We start from the raw sequence: 21953 nt of genomic DNA, 5'->3' as shown, positions 1-21953 counted from the left end.
TTTGTTAAGAATCATGCTCCCCAAAGCATACTTCAGATAAGAACAAGCCTCAAAATGTTACTGAAGTGCCCTTAAAAATTCATCACTACTGCTTGCTGAAATTGAATATAATGAACATGTTATAGAAAAATGCTAAGTAGATGTTTCGCAGCCTTACTCTGAGATTGAATCCTTTACCTCCCTATAATTTACCCATTGTTATAAATTATTATTAAAAAAAAACTCAGCAGAATTATTAAGCAAAGGCAAATACTGTACAGTTTACAGATGGCAACTCTGTTGCCAAGACATATTTTTAAATATTCCAAATTGATTCTGTTCCTGAACGGTTCTGACCAGGACCATTCACATTATCTATCATCACAAAGAGAAACAGTGTATACTGAAATAACACATATTTGGATATAGACACTCAACTTGAACTAACATACCATGCTGGTCACACATAACTTTAAACCTATTTCCGTGGTAAATAGATGAAGTAATTCTACTGTGAGATTTTTTTTAATTGCCAACTATAGAGTGCATTGTGCTGAAAAGTGCAAATRGAATTCTTATATATAAATTACAGGGCATATAATTACTTTTGCACTCATAGCTAAGAGTGAAAATACATTCCATAAAGATGATTCATTTTAAATGCTATTTTTTTCTTAATTTATCAAATAACCTTGAGTAAAAGAGATTAACACAACAAAGGCTGCTTCTATGAAGGAAGGTGTGTCTGAAATGATGTGTAAATTAAAAAAAAAAAATCACAGTAGAGTTAAGTGTGTAAAGATAAACACCTGTTATGTCCAAATACTGCGTTCTTCATTTTAATCTCAGAGAGTTTGTAAAAAGACAGTAACAAGTGTTTTTTTTAGGATTTAAATCTATTTTGTCTGGCACTTTATGGAGGAAGATTCTGTTTTTATAGACATCATTGAACATTCAGGAAGCTGATATCAGCTAAATTAACAATTCATATACATTATGACATAAATTTTATTTAGAACAATCGATGATTCCATGAAAGGAAGAACAGATCTTTTTAAAATGTTGTGGGTCTTCTTGTCACAGAGGGCAAAATAGGGCAGAAGCATTTTGGTTCTCTAATTAGTGAGGTGGTATATRAAATAAAGGGAAGTATTTGGTGAGCAGACTTGTAGGAAGCCTGAGCTGTTTTCCATATTGACTTAGAGGAGTAGTTTGTTACCCTACACTCATCCTCTTTCACATGCCAACATCCTAATGAGCACATACACTTAGCCTTAATTACATTCTCACGCCCTAAAGGCAATGTTGTCTGAAGCTGCCCACTTCGAGGTCATTTCACAAACCTTCAGAGACTGCAGTTTTCCAAATGGATTTCAAGACTTCAAAATTTAACTTACTTAAATAATAACTAATTTGCCAAGCCTCAGTTTTGAAAATGGGGGAATAAACAAGGATTGATAGCACACAGTTCTTGCTGTATGCTGTCCAAGCAATACTTCACAGATTAGCTATGTCTGATTGTCTACACTGGGGAGAACTTTTGTCCTCAAGAGCCTAACACTAGAAATGGTATTTCATGATTTGAGTTTTTTCTTGTTTTGTTCAACTGCCTTTCATGTAAAATCTGATATTTGAAATTAAAATGAATCTGTAAGGCAAAAGGCCCAGCTTGATTAATACACTTCATAATAGCAGGAAATGTTTTTTGACCCCTAGTTGACTCAAACCTTTTTCTCATGATTATTTAGCAGTATGATCTACTTCCCTAATGMATCACTCAGAACAGCTCAGAAAAGTTCTGCATCATACTTGGAAATAGCAACAGTATCTTGCTATCATTCTGAAATCGTCTCTATATTCAACAGCTTTATATTTTTAAAACAACCTCCAGATGTGAAGAAGAATGATGCTTGATTTCTGAGAGGCCCATAAGCTTCCTTGCCTTTTTTTCTGGCTTTGTTGCCCTTGAGTTTACTGCCATGTTGCTCTAATACTTCCAGCTGAAAGGAGACACGTAAGGAAATATTGTCATCATCTCATCTCAGGCATCTCACTTCCACGAGCAGCGCAGCCTCCAACATAGTCAAGGAAGCCTCCAGAGAACAGTTCAGAGCATGCAGATGTGATGCTACATGTCAGAGTATAAGAGCATCCATGCACAGAGGCCTCCTCAGAAGCTATTCTAATAAAGTGCACATTCAAAAGGAAGACAGGAGATTCAGATCCAAGTGAAAAATAAATGTAATGTGCCACACATCCTCACTGATGGAGTCGGGGGGAAGCCCTCCCCCAAATGCTTATGCTTGTCCACAMCTCTGGAATCAACTGCAGATCTCAAGCTAGTAAATCACTTTGTTCCACCATCACACTAGACCAGCTCTCAAAGTTTTACAACTACGTATTACTTTTAAAGCACTGAGCAGTTTATTTCATACACACTATATAAATAACTAGTTTGAGAGCTGTTATTTATAATACTTGAAATACATTGTTCCCCAGTGTAGCTAAGAAATGGACGCAGCTACCTCTGAGGGGGAATATTCATTTAGAGAGCCTGAGCATTGGGGAGGATCTGCATTTCCAACACTACCACACCCAGCCAGGGTCACCACGTAGGGGTAAAACTAATAGAAAAGGTCACACTCTCCAGCAGCATTACCAAGTAACATTGTTAGAGTCAGGAAGCAATTTTCTGATTATTTATCAAGACCATCAGCTGTACAACAAAGAATTGAACAGAATCTGGGCAACAAATTTTTGCTCATTAACAAAGGGACTTCACCAGTCTTTTTTTTTTCCCCTAGTTCATTCGCTCAAAGAGGGTAACCAGCACAAGATATGTTAGAYTGATTTTAAATATCATCAAAAGGCACGGTATCGCACACCAAGATTAAAAGATTTTTCAGACTAGAAGATTAGTTGAATTTCTATTTCAAGGGTGGTTTTGGCCACATAAGCTTATATATTAGTATATTTGCACTGTACGTCTAAAAACRGTTGTATCAATGTAAAGAACTCTATTTTGTATCCTTTAAATAAATCACCAAAACAAATTAAAAAGTCAAAGAATGCTTTTCAGCATAGGAATAATATATTTTAAATACAAACGCTAAAAGACACCCTCCTAGAGTCCTTCTATATATAATAAAGGCAAATTTGGTATTTGCATTTCCTGAGTTAAACCAGTTTTATTTCAGGAAGATACCCCAAAAATCTTTTTATACTTATTTCCATTGCATATAAACATAATCTCTTTGCATTAGTAAATTAGCTTGGTTAAATATAGCAAGGAGCACTCATGTTTTACGGGGCATTTTCTCCGGTATGCAGCTAATATAAATAAAAGGAGCAGAGAGAAGCTGGCAGGCTTCCATTGACATTACATCACTTTTCCTTAATAGGAAACTTCTCTGCAACTTAACATCTTGCTTTAAACACTCTGGAGGTGTCCGCAGAGCCTTCAGTGAGGATCATCATATAAGGCCAGCGGTTAACTGGAAAAGGACTAGGACATATGCTTAGAGCTTATGGTAAAATACAGAGGAGAACCTCTAATGAAAACCACCTTTAAGCTGTCACCAACGCACAGCAACAGAGCTAAAATAATCACTAATGAAACATGTGTGTATGTATACATATATATACACACACACACAAAAAAAGAAAAAAGAAAAAAAAAAGTAAAAAGATGAAGTTCTAATTCTTATAATTTAACTTTAATAGAACCAGGATTTCCACTGGGAGTCTCAGCAAGTGAAGCCTAATCCCTCAGCCAACCCAAAGGAGAAAAAAGAAGAAAAAAAAAAAATCCAAGCAGCTATGATATTCATTAACTAAGAGCAAAACACTGCCACCCACATGCATGCTGAGCTTTCCACCACAAACAATAGCACTCCTTGGTGGTACATGATAAAAATGATACATGAAATGAGCAGAAAATCTAGTGGTCCTGCAAGGTCTTTCTGAGAAGGGGCCTTGCACAAGTTATCGCTTCAGTTACTGAGATTGCTTTTCATCTTTCAGTACAGGACACAAACCATGAAGTCAATATAGCTCATAAAGAATAAAAGTACTCAGAAAAATATGTGTTCATGCTATAATTAACATAAAGATGAATTCCAGTTATTGTATTTCTAATATGCAACTACTGAGCAGCAATCCAAATTCTGCTTCTAATCTGTGTGCAGTACTTGCTGGCATGGAATTGGCTGAGAGCATAATTCATCTGGGCACCGTCACACACAAATATGTATTTACTACAGCACAAAAAGTCAGAGTAGGTCATCTAGTTCTTCGCATCTTCCAAAAAAGCTGAAGAAGAGTTCACTGGGTGGCTCCCACTGCTTTTAGTGACAACTATGTAGCACACAGGCTTTGAATATTTGCAGTAAATTTGGCCGTGTTTATGTCAGTGACAGGAAAGAAAGTCCTAATCCACTGTATGCAATCAATAAATGCAAGATACAGTACCTTGGAAATCACCATGAACTTTCTCCTTCAGGAATCATGTGATCTTACAATACTATTTCCTATATCCCAGTTATGCAGTAAGACACCTTTAAACACTWCAATGCCACCTTTCCTCTTATATCCACTTGTGACAGCACAAGTTTGGGTATCCTCACAGAAGAGTAGGTAATGAATTAAAAGCYGAGAGCTATCCTGGATTAAAAAACARAACAGAAAACACTAAAGAGCAGCAACAACCTTGGAGCTGGACCTTCCAGAGCTGGCACTGGGAGAGAATGGGAGGATGGGCAAAGGCTTCTATACGCACTTGCTTTCTGAATAACAGCATCCCAAACCTTCATGCTTTAATTCGTGCCAATGTGACTTCCCATTTTTAATCAAACTGCCCTCAGTGTAAATAAAGCCAATGTTTAAGTTGCAATGGAGAGAAGGGATTTTAAACTAAGGATTTAGTCAAATGAATTTCACTTTTAGTTCAGATTCATTTTGAATCTGGAATTTCAAACAGTGGATATTTGGGCAGCATTAACACATGCCCTCCAAGTAGTGGCCTTCATTTCACTAAAATGACAATGTTGAACTTAAGCCTTGATGGTCTCAATGATGGAGGTATAAACAGCAGTACTAACCTGACCAGCTTCATCTTCAGTGTGCTTTTATTGATCTGTGAGGGAATTGACTCCTTMCTAAATAATTGAGTTTTCTTCATTCTAAAAACTAGAATCAATGTTCTCTTTTTTTAAAAATATCAACTTTTGGTCATTCCAATTAACTCCCAGATCTCCTTCTCAGAAAAGGGAAAGCAGCGCAAAGTAGATTAACCTCTAAACACAAATTTGCATAACACCACAACTGTACTTATGTAACATAAATCACATTTAAGTTATGGCAAAATCTAACTAAACCCTGCTGATCACTGGATAACACAATTCCTTCTAAGCAAGTTGTTACAATTCCCTGTTAAGTCCCAACTATTGTTCTACTTTGCACTGTCATTTTGAAAGCAGAGAAAACATGCGCCAAAATAAGCTTTAATGGAAAAACTTCAGCTGAGAGTCTCTCTTGCTCATCCATCCTAGCCCTATTACTGTGCAAGTTGTAGTAGTCTACTATATATAGCAACTAGAAGGGGAACTGATGTGATAACTGGCCACATACACATCCTATTATCTTTTGTTTTTTTCCTATGATAAAGTAAAACTAATTGCATCAGTTTTCCAAACTTAGGCAAAGTGAAAGACATTCAAACTGAGGCTATCAGTTCAGGCACAGGGATATTCCATTGAAACTAACAGGAGCAACAGTCCCTTGCAATCCTGAAAATTAGGCAATCTATCTATGAGCCTAACTTCAAAGTCAAAAATATCAATGTAAAATGTCATCAAAGTATTATAAGAACTTGTTTCAAATTTTAATYCCTGTTCTTGGAATATATATTTTTTTTCTTTTTCAGAGGAATTAAGTATCTCATTAATTTGCCTGTGTTAAAACAGCATGGAAATAATATGAAACCTTTGCATCTCCAAATAAAATTCTCACATAACTCCAATCAGTAGTGACAAAATAAATGGTAAACAGCTGTTTAGCATTTGGTAGTATGAGTGAAGTGAGTCAATCTGAGTTCTGTTCCCAGAAAGTTATCACAAAATCTAAAAATATCACCATTGATCTCAATCCTATTGAGCAGAGGTAAGTAGCGAAGACATACAAGATGGAAGATGTACCCTGGAAGATGTTCCTGTTTGTAACACAGTGTGGGAAATGTTCTCTGGATGTTATCTCAGTTTCCCAGGTGTCATACTGGAATCTTTGACAAGCTTGTCAAACCCAGGTACAAACCCAGRTAACTTAAACATAAATTAAAAAGAAAGGAATTACATATTTTGCTTTAAAAAAAAATACAAATAAAATACAAATAAAACAAAGTATTAATACTCTTGCCCTTGTGCTGGAAGCAGAAAGCYTACCAGTGCTCTATGCACATCCAGAGCGTTTTGCCAACTTTCTATCTGTACTTGGATTGTTGATCCTAGATGAAAAGGAGAGATGGAAAACCAAGTTTCCATGAATAAAACAACAGGAAAAGTCACTTCTACTATTGAAGAGATAGCCTCACTATTGGTGGAACAAGAAGAGTTAATAATGTTACAACACTTGTTTCTCACTAGCTGCACACAGGCTGCAAAGCAGGGATATCTCATGGCATATTTTGCAGACTGCCTCCGCCAGTTGCACCTACTAGAATGTGCTATGGACCCTGCATCCCGTGTGTCTGGGATTTCTCTCCAAAGAAGCCAGGCTAAGCAAGGAACTCCAGTCTCGTTTCAGAGCTCTCTGGCACCTCTGTTGGAGAGGTAACCCACAGCACAGAGCCTCATTTGCTGTTCATGACAATGACATCACATATTAGTGCACTACAGGTTCTCGTAACATCAGTAGAATTTGTTTATAATCTGCAATCAATGAAAAATGTTATTCTTGTTCTGGAGGACTCCATTCCAGTCTTCAAGTTTTGCTAAAAGTCTTGGATATGGAATTTTGTATCATTAGCTAACTCATAATGGGGTGTGTATACACATACACACACACACACACACACACACACACACACACAAAAAGCACAGTTCTCTCAATGGGTAAGCTTTTGCTAAATGACTAAGGAAAAGACCTTAATACGTAACACGCAGAGATCCATGAAAGTGATAATAGTTCCATTTTCTAAGATCATTAATATATTTTTGTATCTTTCATAGTTTACACTGTGTGAAGTTCTTGCTTTATTACTATTTATATATTTATTTACTATCCAATTATTTAATTGCTTTAGTTTAAGAAATAACTATGAAAATATTAACTTGGGCTAGTATTGGCAGAATTGTAGAAAAAAATTTAAGTTTATAGTAAGACAGGTATTGTGCCTTGCAAAACTGGCATAAATTGGCATAAAACATTGCACAGGCAGGCAAAATAAATTACATCTTGAGGAAGAGCAGTCTAAGAAGAAATTCTGCCACTATAAGACAAATAATAGTTTAAAATGTCTAGAAACATTATATAAATCACATCACCTTCAAATGGACTTTACAAAGAATAATTTCATTGACTGTGGTCTAACAACCACTCATATTTTATTTTTAGTGGTATTTTCAGACCATTGTACCTCAGTCTGGAAACGCTCGTGGGTATTTACSGTATTTTGGACTAGGCACCTACTTACGCTTACGCACTTCTAGAACAGAAGYATCCAAGTCCAGAATAAATGAGACACAGCCAACTACACTCTTTCCAGAGACAAACTGCCACAATTTTGTATTATTCCCAGCCGTAGCCTGACCTGAGAGACACATGCATATGAATATAATGTACTGCATCACTATATCTCACTATGTGTGACAATCAAGGAAGAATACATGTAATCCTAATTCTATTGGGAAAAAAAAAGTCCAGAAAAGGCATTTGCTTGTGTCCTAGACAAATTCCAAACTTAGGATCTCAGAACAATGCRATTTGATTAGAAAGGCAGTTATTACAGATACTTTGGCAATATACACTGCTAATATTTTCTAAACAGGTACTAAAATGTTTTAATTAAACTAAAGCACGGCAGTTTTTTTTTTTCCTAAAACATATACCTTTGTCATCACAACAGGCCAAACTACACATCAACGTGCAACATCTGAACGACATGAAATGACACTAGTGTAAKACAATGGATAGTACAAATTTTGTGTACAATCAATGTTATGTGACAATAGATTCATTTAGACCTCAACAGATGCATCCAGAAGATTCTAAAGACAACTCTGCTACACAAAACTGCTTCTCACACCAATTAGACAATATGCTTTTTCATATGTCCAACAGCTTTCTGAAAACCCTTAATGTGAAGCTTTTCATCAACTCACTCATTTTCTTTATGCAGGATTGTACAATTACCTTTAGCAACTATGAAACACCCACAGAAGCTTATTGTTTTCCACAAGCTTTGCCAAAAGTAACAATGGTTTCAGTAAAATAACCGAAATTTTCTAACACTAGGAGCAGTTAACTGGGAGAGTAATCAAATCCTTCCTTTTTAAGTGACTCACATCAAAGTCAATTTCATTCGAAAGAGCAGACAACCTGTAACAAAAATTCAGAGGAATCTGAGGCAATTAAGTAGAGGAAGCATTTGAAAACAATAAGCAACAACAAAGATTAGCATCAGTATCTTAGGAAGCTTGACAACAGATTTCTGTAGTTCTTATTTGCAAAACATGTGAATAGCACCTACTTAATTAACGGAAATTAAAAAAAAAAAATGAAATCAAAAAACACAAAGCCTGTGCCTCAGAGAGAAAGCAATATAAGACAAAAAACTTCTCTGAGAGATGACATTCCTTGGAAATATGTAATTAAATAATACTTAACGTGCTTATGGGTTAAGGAAATTGTCTCTCTGGCAGCACTGATGGTCTTTATGATAGATAAGAATCTCCCAAACATCACAGTTTCACCTACAATTAGCCAACTGTGGAATACGCCACACAACCCAACTTTGGAATTTTGCCAGCAGTGGAATATTCTCCAGACATACCAAACTTTCTGTTTAAGGCGGGGATACTTAGTAAGATATTTCAGATCACTTTCGTATGTTTGTGCAAATTCTCTCAAAGAGTAAAAGAACAAAAACACGCGCATGAAATTCATCCAGATCAGATTCCCATATAAATGCATTTGAATTGTATTCTGCTCTGCTCTTTATCAATGAGCTTTAAATATTAACACTGCAAATGGCTCCTCTAATTCAGTACACATTCAAGAACTCAGTAAACATGGCATGACTYCTGCATTTGTTGGCATTAATGCTTAAAACACAAACATAAAATACAAGCATCTATCTTCTTAATCCAAAAAAGGGCATGATGTGACTGCTGTTTATTGTTTGCAAACTGATAATTAGTCTTATTGGCCTACGGAGCTCTTTTGTAATTCATTATAAATAACTGTCCTGAGATCACTCCACTAGTTACAATTTACAAAAAAAAAAAAAAAAAAAAAAAAAAAAAAAAGGTTTTAAGGTTTGACATGAGAGCTCCTGCTCCAGCCAGCAATCCCAGGCCAGCTGCATGTGGCTCATCAGTGCTGGGCTTTGCTGCCCTGGGAAGGAGTCCCCAGCATGTGGGGTGGTTGAGCCCACGTGCCTGCAGTGGCACCAAGGCCAAGGCAGGAGCCTGTGGTCCGGCACGACCAGGGCTCTGCGCGAGGCCGACGCAGGGCCAAAGCAGCTGCGCGTGCTAGGGGGACACACACCTTGATACTCCAGTGTGCTGCTCTGTGTATTTTATATCATCCAGGTAAAAAATATTATTCATTTGTCAGAGTTGGCTTGCAATCTTGCTCTTTTTTTAGCCAGCTACTAAGATCACCACTAAATTTTGAAAGGATGGGACACAAAGAAGTAGATTTTCAGAGCTAGCAGCATCGTTTTTGTTTCTAGCATCTCAGAAACACTTAAGGATATTCTGTTTTGGGAGTTACAGACAACCACAGTCTAATCTCACTGTCAGGAGCTTAAAGTTCATTCTTTGGTTCACTAAGTGTTGACAATTTGTTTTGGTTTTATGTTAATATGCACTACTTTTCTTCCATGTAGGCAAATATGCATGTAACACACAACTACTTCAGTTGCCCTGATACGAAAGCAGATTCTAAACTTGCCTTCTTTTTCCCTGAAAGCTCTATGCTCTGTTAAGACAAATATCCTTAAAAATACAACTGATGTTAAAATGCCTTAAAAATAAAGAGGTTTCAGAGGGTGTTTTCAATGCAAACAAAATAAGAGCAATCATTTTCCAGAAATTCCTGATGAWCAACTTATGAAAATGTTAAGCAGTTAATAACCTTAAAATCTCTCACAAAAATGCCCAAAGCTACTAAAGATAAAAGAATGGAAACCACATGTAACATCCTGGAGACTCATAAGGCAACACAAGCTACTTCCAATATAGTTTGAATTTCCATAGTTTTACTTACAAATTGGATAATCTCTCTTTCTAGCCTAGGTACAGATCTCTAGATTTTTACAAATGTATAAAAATAGGAACGTTTACAGGAAATAGAGATTTCCTAAAACAAAACCAAACAGTATGGCAAAGTAGTGCCTGAAAAAATAGGCAAATGCTATACGTGAGAGAAATATTGTGATTTGGTTCAAGATGTTGAACCAGGACATATGAAAATTATAACTTACAGCCTCATCATACACACAAACAGAGAGTGCATAACAAATCCCATTCAGAAAACACTTCGACCACTGCCGAATTTTTCAAAGCTGCACTTATATTAAAAAAAAAAGGGGGGGGAAAGGGGGGGGAAAGGGGGGGGAAAGGGGGGGGAAAGGGGAAAAAAACTTTGGTTGTTGTGCAATACATCCATAAAAGAGAGTGCCCTCCTGAAACCTGAAAACATGGAAAACAAAGGCTTAATATTTCAGAGCCAAAATAAGTACTGTAAGGTGGGCTGGAAGAAATATAGCACCATTGGATTTCTGTTCAAGGAAACACTCCTTCAATTTGCGCAAAACTTTCTACGTTGCCTTGGTGAATCTGCTCTGTTCGCCAAAGCTGAACTTATTGAAATTGCTCTGCACTTTAATAGCTGCTTTAAACAAATCATCCCCATGAGTCAGTTACAGATTTTTACTGATGCTCCGTATGGACACACACACACGYACATATATATTCACACACTTACGCACAACGAAATAGTATCTCCTCTTACACAGATGTAAAAGATATATATCTTCTCTCATAAGATGTGCGCTACATACTTTTGAAGTTAAACACATGCATTTTACCTACGTGTCATATACAGACATGCACATGGCCTCTGAAGAAGGACTGAAAGAAACTATTTGGTTTCTAGTGTCCACTTTCAAACTATGATTCAGCCCATTCAGAATAACAAATTTCACCATGTAGTAAAACATTTAAAAAGACAACAAAATCCAGCAAGAAGAACCTAATGATCATCTTTTTAAGGATCAGCTCTTCCAAGACATGAGTAAGGTGCAGAAATGGGCAGGAGCAAGCGCAACTTAAAGCTTGACCTAAAAACAGCAGGTTGGCTCTCCTGGGAGAAAGTTGCTGTAACACATGCAGATCTTGATTTAAACCAGATTGCTGCATTCAGTGTGGCTGGAGAACTGGGCTCATACTTTTTAAGTGTTTCTGTGACAGAAGAATCACACATAAAAAGAAGGGAAAACACTCCATAACCTTTTTCTATTCACTTGAGCCTAGGCAGGAACGCATAGTGAAGTTTCTCCAGACCACTCGATTCTGTCCAGATGCGTTTCTTGTTCTTGATGAGTAGATTCACCATAAAAGGGGATTTATTTCAAATTTCAGTTTTAAATCAAACTTTTCGGAAAGAATCTTCATCTAAATTCTGTATTATTAATGCAAAGTTCAGCTAACTTCTTGTAAACACAAAGACTGAAACAATCCTGCCCGAGACCACAAAAGCAAGGAGTTAAATACTAAGATTGTATACTTCATTCCCTGCTGTTGTCCTATATTTATGTGCGTGCCTCTGATGTTGCGCTAATGAGAACAGTAGCATACCAGATGAGGTACATTTTTCATTCTGAATTTGATGTGTTTTGGTAATTGATATAAATGTTAACATTACTAAAACAGATTTTTGTGTATTCATCTATTTTTACTTTTCGGTCTGGAGAAAAAAATGTAATGATGTTGCCAATGAAAACCAAAAAAAATCTTTTCCTGTACATTTCTGTTGGCTGACACATCATGTCTGCAAATAAATGTCTTCCTCTAGTCTTTTCATTACACAAAACCACCAAGACAAATGAAACATGTGCCACATTATGAACATTTACCAAAAGTTGAATACTTTGGCAATGTGGTATTATAGCTCCTTATACACAGACTCAGTTCTTCAACTAATTAACTCTTTTGTATTTTTAAGGCTGACATATGAGCTCAAGTTGACATTGCCACTTCCTGTTTGAAATACTCCATACTGAACCATAAGAAAAATGAGATGCATTTCTTCACTCTCACATTTTAGGAYAGTACATATAATACAGACCATACTATGAAACTAACAACAAGCACAACCCTGAGCCCATTTCGAGTCATGAGGGAGAGAAATATCTTCTGGAGATGTGAAAGGGCTGGATTTGAAGCCCAGCCTAAGAAAAATGCCTTGAAAAGACCTGGAAGGATTTGTGAATAGTTGCGACCCAAGTTTAGTTTAGGCTACTGCTGTGACCTAAAAGTTAATCTAAGCTAATTGAGAATTTTTCATTTGGATCATCCTACAGAAGTATTCACACTGTGGCAAAGAAAATTAGTTGCTCTATGACTCATGGGATTCACCTCATGCTAGTGTGCCAGATGGAGAAAGATTGGGTAATAAATTGAGCCCTCTGTATATTCTTTTGTTTTTTTTAAATGAACTTCCCTTTGTGGAAGGGGAGCGTGGTGGRAGCGCCATAAAAAATGCACCAACTATATCACCCTCTGCTTCAATAAATGAATTACAAACTTCCCATCTTGGCAAGGACTAAAACATCTCAAATGGATGGGACAATGACCATGATAAATGTCTAGACAGCAATGTGGAAGAAAAATACTTCCTATGTTTTTATTCATATGCTAATCCAGAAAGTATATTTCAGATATGTGAAAAGACTAGCCTTAATAATGGTTGTCCTTCTGCAATGATGGGTAATAGAAAGTAGTTTTTCTAAAATTACATGAAATCTAAAATGCTAAATATTTAAAACTCAAGTGACTTGCAGTCAGAAAGATTCCCYTTTTATTTGCTATAGATAGATTAAGATATTAGATTATAAACTAAAGGGTTAAAAAGGAGTCTTTTGAGAGTATTACAGCTTGGCTAGCAATTAGTCTGTATTTTTCCTAATTCTTCCAGACTGATGCATTATCACTAAGCAATTGTTGCTTGGTATTGCAGTTGGTAGTGCAGAACTTCACTCCAAAGGGAACTTTATTAGACAATTTAGCACTAAAATTCTAGCTGTTAAAAATACRGGAATATTTCCAAGAAGAAAGATGATTCATGCATACAAAATTCCATATGCACATTTTGATTAAAGAATATTCCCAAGATGAAAGATTTGCAGCCAATGATTATGTTATCAAGAACATATGGGACTATCAGAAAATCAATATGCTGCTCATTACCCTATTTTTTTTAAYAGGAAAATAAGCATCTTGGGGCAACTGACTCTTTACAGGTCAGTAAAGGTCCAGTATTACCCCAAAGTATTAAAACATTTCTTTTTGAAGAGTGAACAACAAATGAACACAAGATATTTCATGCAGAAGTTATACAAGTAATTGTACGTATGCTTATCTTCATCTTTCAGACGGACRAGTTCTCATTGAACCCCATGCACTTCTCTTAACTACACATTTTCATCTTGGAAACTCATATTTTAGAAGCAAAGGTCCTTCTCTTCATATCTTTCAGGTTTAGTGATCATCACTACTCATAACCTACAGGAAACAGTGTCTCGATTCACCACTGAGAAAATCTATATACATGACATCACACTGATGAGTGCTTTACTCCACTCCCAGACCCATGGACCAACAYTGATGTTTGTGTGAATAAAAATCACAAGAAGTTGAATAGAGTTTGTTGAGGATTACATTTGCTTTTGAAGATTACATTAATTGCCTTTCAAAACAGTGATTTTACAGAGCAGGCCGCTTTGCCTAGCTGAAAAACACGTGTAAGTAGTTAGGAAGTCAGTACAGGAGAGAAGGAGGGAACTCCATTTCCGTGGGCTGCCCAGCATCCCGCAGGTCTGCTCCAGCTTGGCTGCTGCTTTTGTCTCCGACACGCAGCGCCCAACAGCTGAGCATTACTCATCAAAATTGCTGCTGTGTCCTCGCAGGCACAGATGCTTCAACGTCTACCGTGGCCGCTAGAAACTGCAGCCACACAAACTGAAATGGATCACGAAACTGGAACCCCACTCCTACTTTTGGGGAAGTTGGACTATCCTGCCATATACAGCTCTCCCCAAAGTTCAAAAAAAAATCTCCAGTGTATAGCAAAAGTCAAAAATAAAGCTGTTTTCTTTTGCCTGGCCCTGTGCTATCTATGCTGTCTAAACTAAGTAATACTTGCTAYGGAGTGCAACTCTGCAAAAGCTTCTGTGCTCCAGTGATCGCAAAGCCTCTGCAAAGAGAAACCAGTAGGTTCTGCCTAGTCTAAGAGTTCCAGTACACAAGCATCCAGCAAGCACCKATCTGAGCTTGGCCAGAACAATATATACAGCTGCTCTTACAGAGAGAAATGGAAAAACAATTTGAACGTAGTAGAGAATTTTGTAGGACTTTCACTTGAGAGCATAAAACACATATTCTTACCCTAGTGCTTTTTAATGACATGCCTGCTGCTACTTAAAGCAAACTTTATATTGGCAGAAGGGTTTTTTAATTAAAAAAAAAAATAAATAAATAAATAAAAATCTTGGTCCTCCTAACGCTACAGGAAAACTATGCTACACATACCTGTCAACAGCTAATAAACCATTACCACAAAGCTATTGTTCTGGTTTTAGGAAAAGTTTTATAATGTCACATTCCACTGTAGGGTGACTCTTGGTAAATACTGACTTTGTGGTAATAGTTTCAGCTATCATTCTCAAAGACTGCTTTTACTCAAAAGAGCCACTATAATTCAAGCAAGACCTATCTGCATTTTTAAGAGTTTCAGAAGCTGTAATCTATATACATCTCACCTACTCCTTCTCATTCTTTTATTCAGACTCTCATCCCTCTACCCACCTTTTCTCACAGAGTTCCTCCTTCTGACCAGGAAAATTAAGTACCAGAATAGCGTTTCATAGCCAGATGTTTCAGAATTCCTTGTCCACTAAAAACAGAAGATAACCAAATCTCTCTTAGAATGCTGTTCTCACAAGAATTTGACATGTTTTTCAGAGGGAAATGTTTTAGATGCAATCAATGGACAAGGGTTGAGAATCTTTGAACTTTTTATATGTTTTTTTTCCAWCTTCGTGTTATCAGTTATGTATCTTAATCCTTCTATGTCTGGTATGCACTGTGAATCACAGACTAGCTCTGGGTGCCAGTGCTGGATGCCTGGAAACTGCTGGGCTTCTATAAGACCACCACCGTTGTTCCTCACTCCAGAACTCCAGGAGGTTTTGGTGCGCAGAGGCCTGCGAGTGGACACACCACTTCCCGCATGCTAWCCGGTTCATGTTGTAAAGAAGAGTTTACTCCCAGGAACTGTGGTTCTAGTTCAGCACAGCCACAAAATATTGCGGAAAAAARCCCCACTTCCTTGACCTCAAAAGACTAATGAAACATAGAATGTGTCCACCTCTATTTTTAGATGGATGCTCTGCAGTGCCATATTCCTTAATCTAAGGCTGATCCAAATGTTCCAAGAGCAGAGGTTGGTTTCTCCTTGATGGCCAAGGCATATCTCTGCTTTCCAAGTTTCTGTAAACACATCATTATATGGAAGGCCAGTCTTACTTTTCCCAGCCTTCTTTCTAATATGTGCCTGCTGCCAAGAAACTTTCACATCTTTCCCCCCCCCCCCCCCCCCCCATGGTACTAAATTTTAAACAAATGCCTACTACAGCCCAGGAGAGAGACACAAACCCACATCCTCCAGAGCAGTTTCTGTTAGAAGTTGCAAAGTTATTAGGTAACACGACATTCTTCTCAGCACTCAGTTATAAACACTCGACCAAAAAAGTCAGCAAGAGCGCATCACCGCTAACTCACCAAATATGTTTTCCTCACGGACTACCCAGCTCCACGGTACCAGCGAAAAGTTTCAGCCCCGGCTCCGTTTGGGCAACGAGCCTCAGCTCCGTCCCTGGAGCGCGGGGCGTCGCGCTCGCGGCCCCCTCTCCCCTCACGCGCGGCTACCKCTGTGCTCGCACGAGGCGAGCTCCAACGCGCGGCGATCTCGCCGCTGGGTCGCCCTCACTCGCCGCCGCCGGAGGCGGGAGGCTTCGGCCCCCGCGCACGGCGCGATGCTGCGCGGCTGCCGGAGCCGCCACACAGAGTGCCGGGCTCACAAGCGGCTGCAGGCGACGCGCCCGGCTGCCGTGGAAAGAAGGAGCGGCGCGGGAAAGAGGGACCTGAGGAGGGCGGCAGGAGMCGCTCACGGCGCCCTCTCGCCCGCCCCGACCCCGCTCCGCTCCGCGCCGCCCTCCCTGCGCGCCCCGCGGGAGCAGCGCCGCGGCTCCCTCCCTACCTCGGCGCTCAGCGGAGCGCGGATCGCATCGCCGGGCTGCGCGGGGCCGGGCCGAGCCGTGCCGGGCCGAGCCGGGCCGGGGCGCGCGGGGCGGGCGGAGCGGCGCGGGCGCAGGTAGCGGCCGTTATATAGGCCGGCCCGGCGCCGTCACTCACGAGGCCGCCGCCGTCTCCCGCCTCCCGCCCCGGCGGCTTCACGTTAAGAGTCCCACGGAGGCGCCTCCGCTCCGGGGCTGCCGTGGCCAGAGGCTCGGCCCCGCGCTCGCCCGCTGCCCTGCCCTGCCCTCCCCGCCGGGCTCCGTGCGGGTACCCGGCAGCGGCGACGGGGGAACAACGCCGAGCTCGGCCCGCGAGCTGCCCCGGGAGCGGAGGCAGCGCCGCCGCTGGAGCTCTGCTCAGCTGCCCTGCGGGGAAAAAGTTTCCCACATTTCCCCATCGCTAAGCCTRCGTGACCGAACGGGCAGGGCATCTAGGGGTTCAGCACAGACCTTAGCCCATCTCCAGTCACTCTTCTAAGCTTCTTCATGACTCAGAGCACTACTCATCCTTCAACTTTTCAAACTTTTCAAAATAAACCCAACTTCAACTTCTCTCGGAAGCTCTGTTGCACTGCTGCACAGTGTGGTAGGCACTTGCTTCAGCATGGTCTCTACTGCCCTGAGCTGCCAGGGGACAGTGTCCAAGCTCAGAGAGCACTCACAGTTCCACACTCTGATCCTGCAAACATATGCAGAGTGTCAAAGGAACAGGTACTGGACAGACTTATATATACACACACCATATACACACATGTTACTACCGCATATTCCACAAAGACCATCACTGGAGTGCAAGTAACAACTGAAAAATAGATTGCTACTGTGGCTTCATACTCTTCCTCTTACAGTCAGTTTGGAGTGGAGTCAGGGCTTCCTTGCAATAACGTATCAACTTCAGTTTCATAAGAAAGGCAAGCTTCAAACAAATCTTAAGAATGTCTGTTCTCAAACTCATGCATAATCCACATTGGAGACATAGATATCACTTGAATCTTTCCCAAGGCGGACAACAAAGCAGCATATAAATGCTGTTAGAGCTCTCTCAACACCATTAAGCATCCTAAACACTCGGTTAAGAGGGTTAGGGTAACCGACAGTAAGGGCACCCTCATCCTTTTTTTGGATCCACTGTCCATCAGGCCGTTGTGAATCACAGCCCAGCTCTGGATGCCTGACATCTGCTGAGTTTCCACAGCAATGTCATCACAACTATTTTTCTCACATGGCTGTGATCGCGCAGGATGTGAGAGACCTTTACTTACAACATTTCTTTCGAAAAGAGGCACGGCAGGACAAGGCGGCTCTGCAACTTCCCCTGCCTAGTCCAACACCCTTGCCCCTTGCCCCAGCACCAACTGGGGAAAAGCAAGAACTGCTGCCAACCTGGAAAACTCTGGGAGGGAATGAAGCATTTCCAGCTGCTGCCACAGCAAAYCACACATCAGAGCCAGGAACCTCTGCTGCAGCAATTCATCCCTCTCTTTCCAATTCCAGTTGCATGACTAGGGGTAGAAGCATTGTAGCTCACACACACAGTACTAATGTAGTGCAAAGATAAAAAGAGTATCACTCATCACTATTCAGGTCACCATATGATTTGGGGAAAGTGTCTCATTTGAAGACAGCATTGTATCTAAGCAGAACACAAATAACAAGTGGCTATCATGCTGTTGGAAAAAGCCTATTACAGGAAAACACTAACCGGATTTTAAGTCTCCCATCTGCACGTTCTCATTCACATTTCCTTATAGCAGGTACTGTCAATACTAAAGTAAAAAAAACTGCTTCGCCAATACTGTGTCTTCTACTGTCACAATTCTTACATTGCCTGTACTTTGCACATATGTTTCAAGAATTTTGGAAAATAAGCTTATGCCTATGCACATAGCTCATGTTCACTCCATGGGAATGGGAGATGGAAGCAGAAGGACAGCTTGGGCACATGACCTTAGCTCAAGACACTTGCTTCACCGCGATTCCATAAGCATAACTGGATGCTGGAACTGGCACAGACCTCRAAAATGAAGCTCAACTTACTGCCAATTAAATACGAGGCACAATGCGAGACAGAAATCCAAAGAAAAAGGAAGCAAATCATATGCTTGGCTTAAAACTTGCAATGATCATCTCATGCTTGACTTAAAATTGATCATGATCTCTAATTCTTCTAACAACTTAATCTAACATTACAGATGTATAAATGTTTCTATAGTTTAAATAATTTGCAACTATATGTAAAGAATGCCTTGTATACTAAACTGTGGGAAATTCATTTACATACAACCATACAACTGCATATGAATGAATAGTAATATTTAAAGTGAAATAATTATAATGACAAATGCAGCAAACATTTTGGGAAGAAAAAAAAAACAGCAAAAAGTGAAAGAACAATTAACTGCCAACTGATGGAGATGATGGTAGATGCTATTAGTAAAAAAAACTGACCGAACAAGTCTTGAGAATTTTTGGTCAGCACTGGTTCAAGTTTAGAGAAATTCACGAAGAGGCAATTTTATATAATCCCACGGAAAAAACAGATTGGGGAGAAAAAAGGATTGAATATGAATATCACAAGAAATCAAAACATCATTGGCTAATTAATTACTACATTAATACTAACTACTGTACCAATTACTTCTTAGTTTGTTTCACAAGCAAGGCAAGTTAGTTAACTACCTGTCTATTTTTYCTGTGGCTAGTCTGGGCCACACAGCCTATGCTCATTTTGCGTTGGGCCATTTTTTTTTCTTTGCTGTATTTATTTTTCTTTTTAGAACAAATTGAGAAAAGTATAGGAAGGGTGGGTGACACACTTGGCACTTTATAGGATCCCACCCTATAAACAAAGCAAGATTAGTACTAATAAGATCAGTTGACCACAAAAAAAAAAAAAAGTTGAAACTGAAAATGCTAATGGAAAGCTCTTACACAAACTAATTACTTCAAGTGATTATAGAACAGTTTGATGGATTTCTTGAGTCTGTCCAATCTTCAAACTATGAATGTTTTAGTAGTTTAAATTTTGTCTTTTTGTTTGCAATTTATCTTTAATGAAGGAAGTATATTTTAATATGGTGTATACAGGGTCATTCACAACAACTAGTTTCCAACAAAGACATTAGAAACTGCACATTCCAAATAGCTTATAACCTAGGTTATGAAGAGTAGCCTTAAATCTTAAATTCTTTAAATCCAAACAAGCTGTTTTTCCAAAGGAAAACAAAGAAGTAGAGTTTAAAAGCTCTGAGGTCTAGTATGAAATTACAAGTGAGAATCAATTGGCCTCCTACATGGGGTAGACATGCATGACACAATTATTTTGGTCTTAAAACCTGAACAGTAATTGAAGATTATATATTTGCCTGTAAATCAAGCTATGTAGTTTTCAACTAGCTACAAYGGAGCTTTGCATTATATTACAGTTCAAACATAGCTAAGCTTGGATGGAAATGCCAGTGACAGATAGCAATGAACTAAGAGAGGGAACTGAGACTTCGCAAGTGCTCAAACTGATTCATGGGCAGCTGACTGCAGCCAGTGATGTACCAAACCCAGCTCAGCCATCTTCCTGGGGGTTTTTTTTGTTTGTTTGTTTTTTAATATATAAAGGAAATGCATCCCACTTACGCCAGTTAGCAAACTAAACCCTGACATGTCAACCTTAACAAAAATAGTAGTGATCTCTATGAAATTAAATCTCCTTCAATACTCCACCTGTTAACATTTAAAAGCTTTGAAAGGGGACTACCAGGAGGACAGGAACCAGAGACAAATTTTACTGGATTGCAGGGCAGTTAAGAGATTTATTTAGATACTAGAATCCAACATGATGTTCTCCTGAAAACAAAAAAGCACAATACCTCTAAAATGGGCAACTGCCAAACACCTGCCACTCCTAAGTATTTAGCACTATCTCAGAGGAGTCTCTTGAATCCCAAGCTACAGGCATCCTATACCAGCTAACCTTCGGAGCGTTGACAGATGCTGGGGTCACAACTGTACAACACTTTGCTTGCTATCATTTCCTGCGGGTGAAAATTGCCAAGTTAGAATTGCTGAGTTGTACCAARTTGTTTGTGGCATGTGTTTTTCTTAAGGCTTCCAGAAAACAAAGCATCGCACGCTTAGTAAAAGAAACACTACTTGAACCAACATTTTCTATCATTTTCAGTTCTGGCAACGCACTCCATCGATGTTACATTTGTCACAGAAAGGAAACCACAGCTATAGATAACATTTGAAAGCAAACTATACCATAAAGCCTCTGATCCWTTAAAAAATGATACAACAAAAATCAATTAAAAAAAAAAGTGACAACAGAATCTTTTTCCAAACTCCTAAATATAGAGGAAAACAGAACCAGAAGTTGCTTTTTCCTGAGACAACTTTCGTAAGCAGGAGATCAGCTTTCTAACTGACATGGATGCATGTGGATAAACACAGTTACACATGAACATTATCAATGGTGATGACATGACTCATACTTAAACATTCTTTGTTGTAGMACTAATTGTTATTTTCATCTGAAAGGTAAAGGAAAAGCCTGCAGGCACTGAGTCGTTTAAAAGATACTGATGAGATTTACCATGCAACTCCTACCAAGGCCCTGAAAGCCCAGAAGAGCTGCAAAACAGGTGACAGATGYAACTCAGGCTCCTTTAGCCCAATGGCTTCCTTCAAGTACCTAAATATTTCAGGTACTCCGGTTCTCAGTCCATTTTGCCTGTGGGTAACCCCAAAGAGTTTCCTGGTCTATAAAATTGCAGACATATCATGCTGATGAGCTTTGGAAATAGTTACATTAAACACATAAAATAAACAAATAAATACTTGGAAAACAGTTCACCCCAAAACCTCAGAAGAGTAACAAACAGATCTGTATTAAGGTGCTCATTTAATCCCACAGGAGAAGCATTTTCTAACTCCCATCAGATTTCTTTTCTTTCCCCAATGGTCCATCCAATTCTGCTCAATATTTGTCTCCCAGCTCTTGCAACTTTTTGTTGTATTCTCATCCTCCCTTACACTACCATTCTTTTCAGATTCTCTATTTTATTTAACAAAAGAAATTACATGGTCAATTTTAATAAAACCTTGTGTTTCAGTCAGCCTGCTGGGCTCAAGTGTCAAATAACCTTACCTGGAGCTTACCCTCAGGGGTTTTGTAAGCATCTTC

At 39.1% G+C, this 21953-nt stretch overlaps 1 protein-coding gene across 2 annotated transcripts in view; it reads right to left on the bottom strand.

Moving 5' to 3' along the window:
* PALLD (palladin, cytoskeletal associated protein) overlaps positions 1–16776 on the bottom strand; it is a 62214-nt gene extending 45438 nt beyond the window's left edge. The window contains exon 1 of one of the 2 annotated variants that reach the window (XM_026048635.1): positions 16738–16776. The gene's annotated coding sequence lies outside the window, so the exon portion shown is untranslated. The remainder of the gene's footprint in view (positions 1–16737) is intronic. The other variant, XM_026048636.1, reaches the window with a different exon arrangement.
* Between the last annotated feature and the right edge of the window lie 5177 nt (positions 16777–21953).

The sequence above is a fragment of the Nothoprocta perdicaria genome, unplaced genomic scaffold, assembly GCF_003342845.1.
Source record: "Nothoprocta perdicaria isolate Ctin4 unplaced genomic scaffold, notPer1 scaffold_56, whole genome shotgun sequence".
Classification (NCBI taxonomy): domain Eukaryota; kingdom Metazoa; phylum Chordata; class Aves; order Tinamiformes; family Tinamidae; genus Nothoprocta; species Nothoprocta perdicaria.
The sequence above is the reverse complement of the archived record's forward strand: the minus strand, read 5'-3'. Positions and strand labels throughout refer to the sequence as shown.